Source organism: Trachinotus anak, unplaced genomic scaffold, assembly GCF_046630095.1.
Source record: "Trachinotus anak isolate AG129_WGS33_773 ecotype Australia unplaced genomic scaffold, CSIRO_AGI_Tana_v1 ptg000003l, whole genome shotgun sequence".
In the NCBI taxonomy this organism is placed as follows: Eukaryota; Metazoa; Chordata; class Actinopteri; order Carangiformes; family Carangidae; genus Trachinotus; species Trachinotus anak.
Window position 1 is genome coordinate 19,883,419 of NW_027273854.1, and position 12,299 is coordinate 19,895,717.

Sequence of the window (12,299 nt, forward strand, 5' to 3'; positions counted from 1 at the left end):
TTCATGACCTCCCTCCTCAGTCTCTCCCACTTGGAGCCCCACAGGAAATAAAAGATGGCTCGCTCCAGATCTAAAAGCACTCTCCTAGGTGGGATAAAAACAGAACTGATGAGTAAAAGCAAAGGTAAAATCACCGCTTTGATGATTAAAACCTTTCCTTCAATAGTCAGTCCTCTAAGTCCCCAATATCCTAGTCTTTGTTTTACTTTCCCTACCACGTCTGGCCAATTTGTTGTTCCTTCTCCCTCCCTGTCAAATTTGATCCCCAGTATTTTTTGGTCAGTCTGGGTCACAGTCAAAGGGAGTCCTGTCATCTCAGTCGCTGTCCACGGTCCATAAAATTGGGCTTGGGTCTTGTTTTTGTTCAACTTTGACCCAGAAGCCTGTCCAAACCAGTCAGTCAAGTCCAGCGTCCTGTTGACGGATAAAAGGTCGGTGCATAAAATGTTCACGTCGTCCATGTATAAAATACACTTGGTGTCCAGTCCCCCGCTCCCCGGTACTCCCAACCCATTGATTCGTTGATCCCTTCTCAAGATCTGTGCCAGCGGTTCTATACATGTTATGTATAGGAGGGCAGATAACGGACAACCCTGACGGACACCGCAGTTAATATCGACTGCTTTTGTCAAATGCCCGTTAATCACAAATTTGCTGGTAATGTCCCGATACAGCAATCCCACCCAAGCTAGAAACCTTTCTGGGAACCCCATTTTTTGCAGTACCTTGAAAAGGTACTGGTGCGAGACCCGATCGAAGGCTTTCTCAAAATCTAAATTTAGGACTACTAGCCGGATGTTTCTGTCTCTCGCGTAACAGATGGTGTCTCGGATCAGTACCAGGCTGTCGGTGATCTTCCTCCCTGGGATGGCACAGCCTTGATCCGGGTGAATCACCCCCTTTAAAAACAAGGACATACGTGAGGCTAAAAGTTTGCTAAAAAGTTTACAATCAAGGTTTAAAAGTGCGATAGGTCTCCAGTTCATCAGGTCGGTCTTGTCTTTGTTTTTGTGCAGTAGAGTCACTATCCCTACTCTAAAACTGTCAGGAAGTCGGTCTAGGTGCTCAAAGTCTTTAAAAACATCGATCAAATCAGGTGCTAAAATGTCCCAAAAGGTCAAATAAAATTCCAAGGGAAGTCCATCCTGTCCTGGGGACTTCCCTTTTTTAAAACTTGACAAACATTTATTTAACTCTAGAATGGTAAAATCTTGGGTTAAAAGCACACTGTCTTTTACTTTTTTATCGATGGATTTTAAAACTTCATTCATGGTGTCTATTCTAATGGGCTTTTCTTTATACAATTCTACGTAAAAATTTTCCACAATCTGTTTAATTTCTTCGATATTCTCTGTTATGCACCCGTTTTCCTTTTTTAGTTTTAAAATGGTCCCCCCTTTACTAACAATTTTCTTAAAAAAATACCTGGTGCACTTCTCACCCTCCTCTATTTCCCGTTCCCTGCTCCTTAAAATGACACCCTTGCTTTTAATTTCAGCTAAAACCGACATCTCTGATTTGATTTCTGTAATTTCTTCATTAAAATCCATTCCATTTTGGTTGAGGTTAAAATAGCGCTGTAGTCGCTTCTGCAGTCCCATCATGCGTCTGTTCTCCTTGCCCTTTCTTTTTTTGCCTGCCTGTCTGAAAAAAGTCTGGGTCTTTCCCTTCACCATCTCCCACCAGTGTGCTCGTGTATCGTACATGTCTTGAAGGGTCTGCCACTCTCGGTACTGCTCCCTGTACTGCTGAACTAGATGTTGATCTTCAAGCAGGGAGCAGTTGAGTTTCCACAGACCACTTCCAAAAGTCACACCTGAAGAGAGTGAAAGGGTGCAGGAGAGCATCAGGTGGTCAGAAAAGAAAACAGGGGTCAATCTAGCATCGGTCGGCGGGCAGTCCCGTGTGAAAATAAAATCTATGCGAGAGGCTCTGGTGCCATCACCACTGAACCAGGTGAAGCCCTCCTCTCTGGGATGCATGGTTTTAAAACAGTCTTGTAGTTTAAAATCCCTGCATATGCCCTGTAATAAAACCGATGTTTTGTCAATTTTAAAATCTTCCCCTGTTCTTTTTCTATCTTTTCGACTTAAAATACAGTTAAAATCACCTCCTAAAACTAATGGCACTCTCCCTAGCATGTGGGACTGCAGGTCTTCTAAAAGGTCATACCTGTCATTTTTGTCGTTAAAGCCATAAATATTGAGAAGGTTAAAATCCTGTCCCATAAAGGTCAAGTGTGCTAAAAGTGCCCTACCGTCTCTCACCACAGTGCTACCCTTCACCAGAACCTGAGGGTTTTTTATTAAAATGGCCACTCCATCGTTCTTATTTTGGTTTGATCCGCTCCATATCGATGTCTGTGGCCACATCTCCTCCCACTGTCGGTAGTGTTTTAAAAACGGTATGCCACATTCCTGCATTAAAAACACATCTGACTTTGTAGATTTAAGAAAGGATAAAACACTCTGGGCTCTAACTCTCGACTTCACACTTCTCACATTGATGGTTGAGAAGGTGAGTGTCATGAGTATGATTAAAAACAACAGGTATGAAATTTTAAAAACACTAAATAGAGGTTTAAGATGCTAAAATATCTTTTTTTTTTTAAAAAAAAGGCAGTTAGACTATTTCTTGTGAACGGGGCTCCTCCTTCACTTCAACAGGTGATGAAGGAGGGAGTTGAGCTCCATTCCCCCGTCGGACTCTGGGGGTTGGCCTTTGACGCAAGGCTGCATTTAGCTTGGAGTCCTTAGGGGTTGATTGTAGAGCTACTGTCAGAAAAGAGACTTCATTTGGTGAATTGGAGGGGAAGACTCTGGGCTCCTCCACAGATGAACTGTCTGAGAGAGTCCCAACTCTTCCCCTCTTCTCTGAGGCTACAGGAGACTCAGAGGACAATTCCGATGCAAGTCTCTTTGTTTGCTGGGCATCGGGGAGGGGGGCATCCTCACTATTTTCAGGTGGTTGAAAATCTTCCATTTCTGAACTAGCTCCGCCCACTTCCTGCATCTCCCCATCCTCCTCTCCACTCTCCATTGATGGGGCTGTTGCAGGCCCCTCCCCCTCTCCCGCCTCACATGATCCCTCCTCTCCAATCACAGTATCTGGCGGGAGATTTGAATTTTCCTGCCCAGCCTCTTCAACCTGCTCTTTTTCTTTTTGTCCTCCATTTTGTTCATTGGCTTTTGCTGCCTTTAGTTTGTTGGCAAACGATTTGGGGCAAGCTCTGAAGAGATGATTTGTTTCTCCACAAAGGTTGCACTTCCTGCCATTGGTGCACTCCTCAAAAGTGTGCCCAATTTCTCTACACTTTCCGCAAAAGGTTTTTGTGCACGCTTCTACCAGGTGCCCATGCTCACCACACTTGCGGCAGAGCTTGGGCTGACCTTGGTAGTGGATGTAGCCCCTGTTTTCACCCAGAACTATCATTGACGGCAGATGTTTCAGGCCTTGGAAGCCCTGGGGGTCCTGCCATTGTTGAATGGGGACCCTCCAAGCGCAATTCCAGATGCCGTCCTCATCTCTCACTTTGGTAGCCTGGCCTTTAACAGTGCAGTATCTCCCCAGCCATATACAAATGTCTTCTGCATTCACTGTCTCATTAAACATTCTGACAATGACTGTTTTCAATGCATTATCAGTCAGTTTTTCAACAACAAATGCAGAAAACTGGGGTTTCACAGACTCAAATCTTGTCCAAAATTCTCTCAAGATAGCCGCAGACTGGAAGCTTACATCAAAACCTTTGTTTAATGGTAGGGTCAAAATACAATTCAAATCGTTTGCTGTGAATTTCAAAGCCTGTTGGATTAGCTTCCTGGAGAAATCTAGCCTTGACATCTCCAGGAGCTTTCCATCCTTTTCTTTAAACTTAAAACGGACGCTGTGGTGCCTCCGCATGTTGGCATGGGTGGCCGACATGGTGGAGGCACCACAAGCTAAAAGGATCTAAAATCAGTAAAAAACTTACAATGGACAAAAAAACAATGAACAATAAATAAGTAAATACAATTAAAAATATAAAAAAGGAAAAAAATCTAAAAACGTACTTACCTTTTCAAGTTTTGGCCTGGACAAGGTGTTGAATCCGGCAGAGCTCAGGTAAGAGATTCTCTGGGCCAATGAATTCCTATTTGTTTAAGATATGCAACTACAGAAAAGTTGCACAACTTTAAACAAGGAATGTAGACAATTTCCTCCCAAGAGCTGGTTTAACTCAGAGCCACAACAGGCAAGAATTTAACCATCAAAAGGAGGCGACCGCAGTCTTAGCCAAAAGGCCGAGAAGCGATGGGCCCAAAGTGTCTGGCGTTCCAGCCAGGCTCTTGGCACAAATCTCGCTGGTCGCGGTTGGCTGCTTTTGACTTGAGCGGAGCAATGGCTGCTTTTCACCACCTCCGCCCACCTCCCCATTCCTGACCTCGACAGCTGTTTGACTTTTCACAAACTCAAAGGGCTCAGCCATACGGCAGAGCCTGCCAAAAATAGCTTAAACTCATTGGTGTTCCTCTCCACGGAAGTCTTTAGTAAAAGGCGAAAGACTTGTGCGTGATGAAGAGAAACCAGAGTCAGTACAGGCCTCTCCTCAAGAGCGGCCGAGGACCCCATTGGTCCCAGTCACCGCCCTCACGGTAGCCTTCTCTTAGCTTGCCAAATCCCCGCCCCCTCCCCATGTTGTCACGGGCTCTAGCCAATCGGGCTGTGGAGAAAAGTGTCTGGGCCTCAACATGCAATCCCCACAAATTTCTCAAGTTATCAGGCGCTTGCAGGCCCCCGGGGACCAAAATACAGGGAAAATGCGGGGTTGATTGGAGGCTAGCAGCCCTTCCAGGGCGCGTGAGGGATATCAGCTGTGGGGCAGGTTGACTCACCTTCCTCCAGCCACTGCCAGAGGGGCATTTGAAACTGTACGTTTGCGTCATTGTTTGCTTGCTTGCTTGCTTGCTTGCTTTTCCACACGGCCAGAGAAGGGTGCACCGTTCCCGGCGGCACTGCAATGCCAGGTCGATGCGTGGAGTGAACGGAGCAAGCCCCTTTTTCAGCTCCCAGTTCTAAAAATCCGTTTAATATGTTTGTCCTCGGGTAGAGGACATATCAGATATTAAACTGATAAGAACAGATTTTTTTTCTTTCGAAAAGATTTATTGACACTCATTTCAAGTTTTTTCAAAGAAGGTTTACATCTTGAGATACAAAGGGTACATTATAATCACAACACTATGATAAATAGTTGTAAAACCATTGTTTGTTTGTTTGTTTTTTTTTTTAAAACATTAAAAACAAATATTTCAAGGGGTTTTACATGTTGTCAAACATAAAATCCATCTCACAAATGAAAACCATGGAGTGTCCCAAATCTTTAAAAAGGGAGTGCATTGGTTTAAAACTTCTCTTCTTTCTAATTTTGTGCAGGAGCAGAATGAGTCCCTACCCAGGGTCACTCATTCCGCTCCCCCAAACATTTGGTCTCTCGGGATCCTGTCGTGGTGCTCAGAGGAGATCCTCACCCTGTTGCTCCTTCCCACCTGCCTCACCCGGAGAGCCAGGCCGCCGCTGCTTTGACCTTTTCATGTGTGGCTCCGGCTCCTTCGTCCGAATGGGCACAGAGGCGATGCTTCTTTGTGGCTGTGTCCTAGGCCTGCCGCCTACAGCCATCCGGATCACAGCCACGGGGGGGATCTGCATGTGCTTCCTTACCAGCAAGTTTCTGGAGGTCCATATGGCGTCTTTGATGGCGGCTAGGGTGAGCCACATCTGGGCAAAGTCATCGTTCTTCAGTGTTTTTTGGCTCACCCCATACAGCACCAGTTGTGCTGTAAGGACCTCCCTTGCTGGCAAGTACGGGAATTGCAAGGAGCCGGCCATTGCCCACTGGTCTACGGCAGCGCTGCACTCCCAGAGCAAATGCCTCACCGACTCTGGCGCGCCACAACCGGGTCGGGGGCAGGTTGAGCGTGTTGACATGCCCCGGGAGTGCATGACGGACCTGACTGGGAGAATCTCATGAGCCACCATCCATGACAGGTCCCGGAGTCTGTTTGGAAGAGCGGAATGGTTCACGTTGCGCCAAACTGTTGAGGGCTCGCCAAATGCGAGCCCGCGCACTGGACTCACTGGCTCCTGCTCCTGCACAACAGAGATCAGAGAACGGTGGTTGGTTAAAATATGCAGCTCCTCCTGCTCCAGTTTAAAATGCTTTAAAAACGTCGGGATAAAAGCATAGGCTGGTGGCAGGCTAAAAGACACGGGTACTTTAAGATCTGTAGGTAAAATCTTCAATCGTCTGAGGTACGATCCCATCCAGAAACGTGTCATGGCTGTAGTTTTGGGGTTTCCGGATGGGTCTGTGGCTTGTTTGAGGTGTAGTGCGGTGTATCGGCTTCCTAAAAACAAGTACAGGTCAGGCACTCCTTTTCCTCCTTTCTCTTTTGGCCTTTTCATGACCTCCCTCCTCAGTCTCTCCCACTTGGAGCCCCACAGGAAATAAAAGATGGCTCGCTCCAGATCTAAAAGCACTCTCCTAGGTGGGATAAAAACAGAACTGATGAGTAAAAGCAAAGGTAAAATCACCGCTTTGATGATTAAAACCTTTCCTTCAATAGTCAGTCCTCTAAGTCCCCAATATCCTAGTCTTTGTTTTACTTTCCCTACCACGTCTGGCCAATTTGTTGTTCCTTCTCCCTCCCTGTCAAATTTGATCCCCAGTATTTTTTGGTCAGTCTGGGTCACAGTCAAAGGGAGTCCTGTCATCTCAGTCGCTGTCCACGGTCCATAAAATTGGGCTTGGGTCTTGTTTTTGTTCAACTTTGACCCAGAAGCCTGTCCAAACCAGTCAGTCAAGTCCAGCGTCCTGTTGACGGATAAAAGGTCGGTGCATAAAATGTTCACGTCGTCCATGTATAAAATACACTTGGTGTCCAGTCCCCCGCTCCCCGGTACTCCCAACCCATTGATTCGTTGATCCCTTCTCAAGATCTGTGCCAGCGGTTCTATACATGTTATGTATAGGAGGGCAGATAACGGACAACCCTGACGGACACCGCAGTTAATATCGACTGCTTTTGTCAAATGCCCGTTAATCACAAATTTGCTGGTAATGTCCCGATACAGCAATCCCACCCAAGCTAGAAACCTTTCTGGGAACCCCATTTTTTGCAGTACCTTGAAAAGGTACTGGTGCGAGACCCGATCGAAGGCTTTCTCAAAATCTAAATTTAGGACTACTAGCCGGATGTTTCTGTCTCTCGCGTAACAGATGGTGTCTCGGATCAGTACCAGGCTGTCGGTGATCTTCCTCCCTGGGATGGCACAGCCTTGATCCGGGTGAATCACCCCCTTTAAAAACAAGGACATACGTGAGGCTAAAAGTTTGCTAAAAAGTTTACAATCAAGGTTTAAAAGTGCGATAGGTCTCCAGTTCATCAGGTCGGTCTTGTCTTTGTTTTTGTGCAGTAGAGTCACTATCCCTACTCTAAAACTGTCAGGAAGTCGGTCTAGGTGCTCAAAGTCTTTAAAAACATCGATCAAATCAGGTGCTAAAATGTCCCAAAAGGTCAAATAAAATTCCAAGGGAAGTCCATCCTGTCCTGGGGACTTCCCTTTTTTAAAACTTGACAAACATTTATTTAACTCTAGAATGGTAAAATCTTGGGTTAAAAGCACACTGTCTTTTACTTTTTTATCGATGGATTTTAAAACTTCATTCATGGTGTCTATTCTAATGGGCTTTTCTTTATACAATTCTACGTAAAAATTTTCCACAATCTGTTTAATTTCTTCGATATTCTCTGTTATGCACCCGTTTTCCTTTTTTAGTTTTAAAATGGTCCCCCCTTTACTAACAATTTTCTTAAAAAAATACCTGGTGCACTTCTCACCCTCCTCTATTTCCCGTTCCCTGCTCCTTAAAATGACACCCTTGCTTTTAATTTCAGCTAAAACCGACATCTCTGATTTGATTTCTCTAATTTCTTCATTAAAATCCATTCCATTTTGGTTGAGGTTAAAATAGCGCTGTAGTCGCTTCTGCAGTCCCATCATGCGTCTGTTCTCCTTGCCCTTTCTTTTTTTGCCTGCCTGTCTGAAAAAAGTCTGGGTCTTTCCCTTCACCATCTCCCACCAGTGTGCTCGTGTATCGTACATGTCTTGAAGGGTCTGCCACTCTCGGTACTGCTCCCTGTACTGCTGAACTAGATGTTGATCTTCAAGCAGGGAGCAGTTGAGTTTCCACAGACCACTTCCAAAAGTCACACCTGAAGAGAGTGAAAGGGTGCAGGAGAGCATCAGGTGGTCAGAAAAGAAAACAGGGGTCAATCTAGCATCGGTCGGCGGGCAGTCCCGTGTGAAAATAAAATCTATGCGAGAGGCTCTGGTGCCATCACCACTGAACCAGGTGAAGCCCTCCTCTCTGGGATGCATGGTTTTAAAACAGTCTTGTAGTTTAAAATCCCTGCATATGCCCTGTAATAAAACCGATGTTTTGTCAATTTTAAAATCTTCCCCTGTTCTTTTTCTATCTTTTCGACTTAAAATACAGTTAAAATCACCTCCTAAAACTAATGGCACTCTCCCTAGCATGTGGGACTGCAGGTCTTCTAAAAGGTCATACCTGTCATTTTTGTCGTTAAAGCCATAAATATTGAGAAGGTTAAAATCCTGTCCCATAAAGGTCAAGTGTGCTAAAAGTGCCCTACCGTCTCTCACCACAGTGCTACCCTTCACCAGAACCTGAGGGTTTTTTATTAAAATGGCCACTCCATCGTTCTTATTTTGGTTTGATCCGCTCCATATCGATGTCTGTGGCCACATCTCCTCCCACTGTCGGTAGTGTTTTAAAAACGGTATGCCACATTCCTGCATTAAAAACACATCTGACTTTGTAGAATTAAGAAAGGATAAAACACTCTGGGCTCTAACTCTCGACTTCACACTTCTCACATTGATGGTTGAGAAGGTGAGTGTCATGAGTATGATTAAAAACAACAGGTATGAAATTTTAAAAACACTAAATAGAGGTTTAAGATGCTAAAATATCTTTTTTTTTTTAAAAAAAAGGCAGTTAGACTATTTCTTGTGAACGGGGCTCCTCCTTCACTTCAACAGGTGATGAAGGAGGGAGTTGAGCTCCATTCCCCCGTCGGACTCTGGGGGTTGGCCTTTGACGCAAGGCTGCATTTAGCTTGGAGTCCTTAGGGGTTGATTGTAGAGCTACTGTCAGGAAAGAGACTTCATTTGGTGAATTGGAGGGGAAGACTCTGGGCTCCTCCACAGATGAACTGTCTGAGAGAGTCCCAACTCTTCCCCTCTTCTCTGAGGCTACAGGAGACTCAGAGGACAATTCCGATGCAAGTCTCTTTGTTTGCTGGGCATCGGGGAGGGGGGCATCCTCACTATTTTCAGGTGGTTGAAAATCTTCCATTTCTGAACTAGCTCCGCCCACTTCCTGCATCTCCCCATCCTCCTCTCCACTCTCCATTGATGGGGCTGTTGCAGGCCCCTCCCCCTCTCCCGCCTCACATGATCCCTCCTCTCCAATCACAGTATCTGGCGGGAGATTTGAATTTTCCTGCCCAGCCTCTTCAACCTGCTCTTTTTCTTTTTGTCCTCCATTTTGTTCATTGGCTTTTGCTGCCTTTAGTTTGTTGGCAAACGATTTGGGGCAAGCTCTGAAGAGATGATTTGTTTCTCCACAAAGGTTGCACTTCCTGCCATTGGTGCACTCCTCAAAAGTGTGCCCAATTTCTCTACACTTTCCGCAAAAGGTTTTTGCGCACGCTTCTACCAGGTGCCCATGCTCACCGCACTTGCGGCAGAGCTTGGGCTGACCTTGGTAGTGGATGTAGCCCCTGTTTTCACCCAGAACTATCATTGACGGCAGATGTTTCAGGCCTTGGAAGCCCTGGGGGTCCTGCCATTGTTGAATGGGGACCCTCCAAGCGCAATTCCAGATGCCGTCCTCATCTCTCACTTTGGTAGCCTGGCCTTTAACAGTGCAGTATCTCCCCAGCCATATACAAATGTCTTCTGCATTCACTGTCTCATTAAACATTCTGACAATGACTGTTTTCAATGCATTATCAGTCAGTTTTTCAACAACAAATGCAGAAAACTGGGGTTTCACAGACTCAAATCTTGTCCAAAATTCTCTCAAGATAGCCGCAGACTGGAAGCTTACATCAAAACCTTTATTTAATGGTAGGGTCAAAATACAATTCAAATCGTTTGCTGTGAATTTCAAAGCCTGTTGGATTAGCTTCCTGGAGAAATCTAGCCTTGACATCTCCAGGAGCTTTCCATCCTTTTCTTTAAACTTAAAACGGACGCTGTGGTGCTTCCGCATGTTGGCATGGGTGGCCGACATGGTGGAGGCACCACAAGCTAAAAGGATCTAAAATCAGTAAAAAACTTACAATGGACAAAAAAACAATGAACAATAAATAAGTAAATACAATTAAAAATATAAAAAGGAAAAAAATCTAAAAACGTACTTACCTTTTCAAGTTTTGGCCTGGACAAGGTGTTGAATCCGGCAGAGCGCAGGTAAGAGATTCTCTGGGCCAATGAATTCCTATTTGTTTAAGATATGCAACCACAGAAAAGTTGCACAACTTTAAACAAGGAATGTAGACAATTTCCTCCCAAGAGCTGGTTTAACTCAGAGCCACAACAGGCAAGAATTTAACCATCAAAAGGAGGCGACCGCAGTCTTAGCCAAAAGGCCGAGAAGCGATGGGCCCAAAGTGTCTGGCGTTCCAGCCAGGCTCTTGGCACAAATCTCGCTGGTCGCGGTTGGCTGCTTTTGACATGAGCGGAGCAATGGCTGCTTTTCACCACCTCCGCCCACCTCCCCATTCCTGACCTCGACAGCTGTTTGACTTTTCACAAACTCAAAGGGCTCAGCCATACGGCAGAGCCTGCCAAAAATAGCTTAAACTCATTGGTGTTCCTCTCCACGGAAGTCTTTAGTAAAAGGCGAAAGACTTGTGCGTGATGAAGAGAAACCAGAGTCAGTACAGGCCTCTCCTCAAGAGCGGCCGAGGACCCCATTGGTCCCAGTCACCGCCCTCACGGTAGCCTTCTCTTAGCTTGCCAAATCCCCGCCCCCTCCCCATGTTGTCACGGGCTCTAGCCAATCGGGCTGTGGAGAAAAGTGTCTGGGCCTCAACATGCAATCCCCACAAATTTCTCAAGTTATCAGGCGCTTGCAGGCCCCCGGGGACCAAAATACAGGGAAAATGCGGGGTTGATTGGAGGCTAGCAGCCCTTCCAGGGCGCGTGAGGGATATCAGCTGTGGGGCAGGTTGACTCACCTTCCTCCAGCCACTGCCAGAGGGGCATTTGAAACTGTACGTTTGCGTCATTGTTTGCTTGCTTGCTTGCTTGCTTGCTTGCTTTTCCACACGGCCAGAGAAGGGTGCACCGTTCCCGGCGGCACTGCAATGCCAGGTCGATGCGTGGAGTGAACGGAGCAAGCCCCTTTTTCAGCTCCCAGTTCTAAAAATCCGTTTAATATGTTTGTCCTCGGGTAGAGGACATATCAGATATTAAACTGATAAGAACAGATTTTTTTTTTTTTTTTTCGAAAAGATTTATTGACACTCATTTCAAGTTTTTTTCAAAGAAGGTTTACATCTTGAGATACAAAGGGTACATTATAATCACAACAATATGATAAATAGTTGTAAAACCATTGTTTGTTTGTTTTTTTTTTTAAAACATTAAAAACAAATATTTCAAGGGGTTTTACATGTTGTCAAACATAAAATCCATCTCACAAATGAAAACCATGGAGTGTCCCAAATCTTTAAAAAGGGAGTGCATTGGTTTAAAACTTCTCTTCTTTCTAATTTTGTGCAGGAGCAGAATGAGTCCCTACCCAGGGTCACTCATTCCGCTCCCCCAAACATTTGGTCTCTCGGGATCCTGTCGTGGTGCTCAGAGGAGATCCTCACCCTGTTGCTCCTTCCCACCTGCCTCACCCGGAGAGCCAGGCCGCCGCTGCTTTGACCTTTTCATGTGTGGCTCCGGCTCCTTCGTCCGAATGGGCACAGAGGCGATGCTTCTTTGTGGCTGTGTCCTAGGCCTGCCGCCTACAGCCATCCGGATCACAGCCACGGGGGGGATCTGCATGTGCTTCCTTACCAGCAAGTTTCTGGAGGTCCATATGGCGTCTTTGATGGCGGCTAGGGTGAGCCACATCTGGGCAAAGTCATCGTTCTTCAGTGTTTTTTGGCTCACCCCATACAGCACCAGTTGTGCTGTAAGGACCTCCCTTGCTGGCAAGTACGGGAATTGCA

General features: G+C 45.8%; 3 non-coding genes and 1 pseudogene across 3 annotated transcripts; all 4 read right to left on the bottom strand.

Moving 5' to 3' along the window:
* Positions 1-4,459: 4,459 nt before the first annotated feature.
* On the bottom strand, positions 4,460-4,574 carry LOC139618901 (U5 spliceosomal RNA). Its single transcript, XR_011689907.1, has one exon. It is a non-coding gene; the product is annotated as a U5 spliceosomal RNA (small nuclear RNA).
* Positions 4,575-4,969: 395 nt separating this feature from the next.
* Positions 4,970-5,146, bottom strand: LOC139619754 (U2 spliceosomal RNA; annotated as a pseudogene).
* A 5,751-nt stretch (positions 5,147-10,897) lies between these two features.
* Positions 10,898-11,012, bottom strand: LOC139618902 (U5 spliceosomal RNA). Its single transcript, XR_011689908.1, has one exon. It is a non-coding gene; the product is annotated as a U5 spliceosomal RNA (small nuclear RNA).
* A 399-nt stretch (positions 11,013-11,411) lies between these two features.
* Positions 11,412-11,593, bottom strand: LOC139619660 (U2 spliceosomal RNA). The gene has a single exon (XR_011690642.1). It is a non-coding gene; the product is annotated as a U2 spliceosomal RNA (small nuclear RNA).
* Between the last annotated feature and the right edge of the window lie 706 nt (positions 11,594-12,299).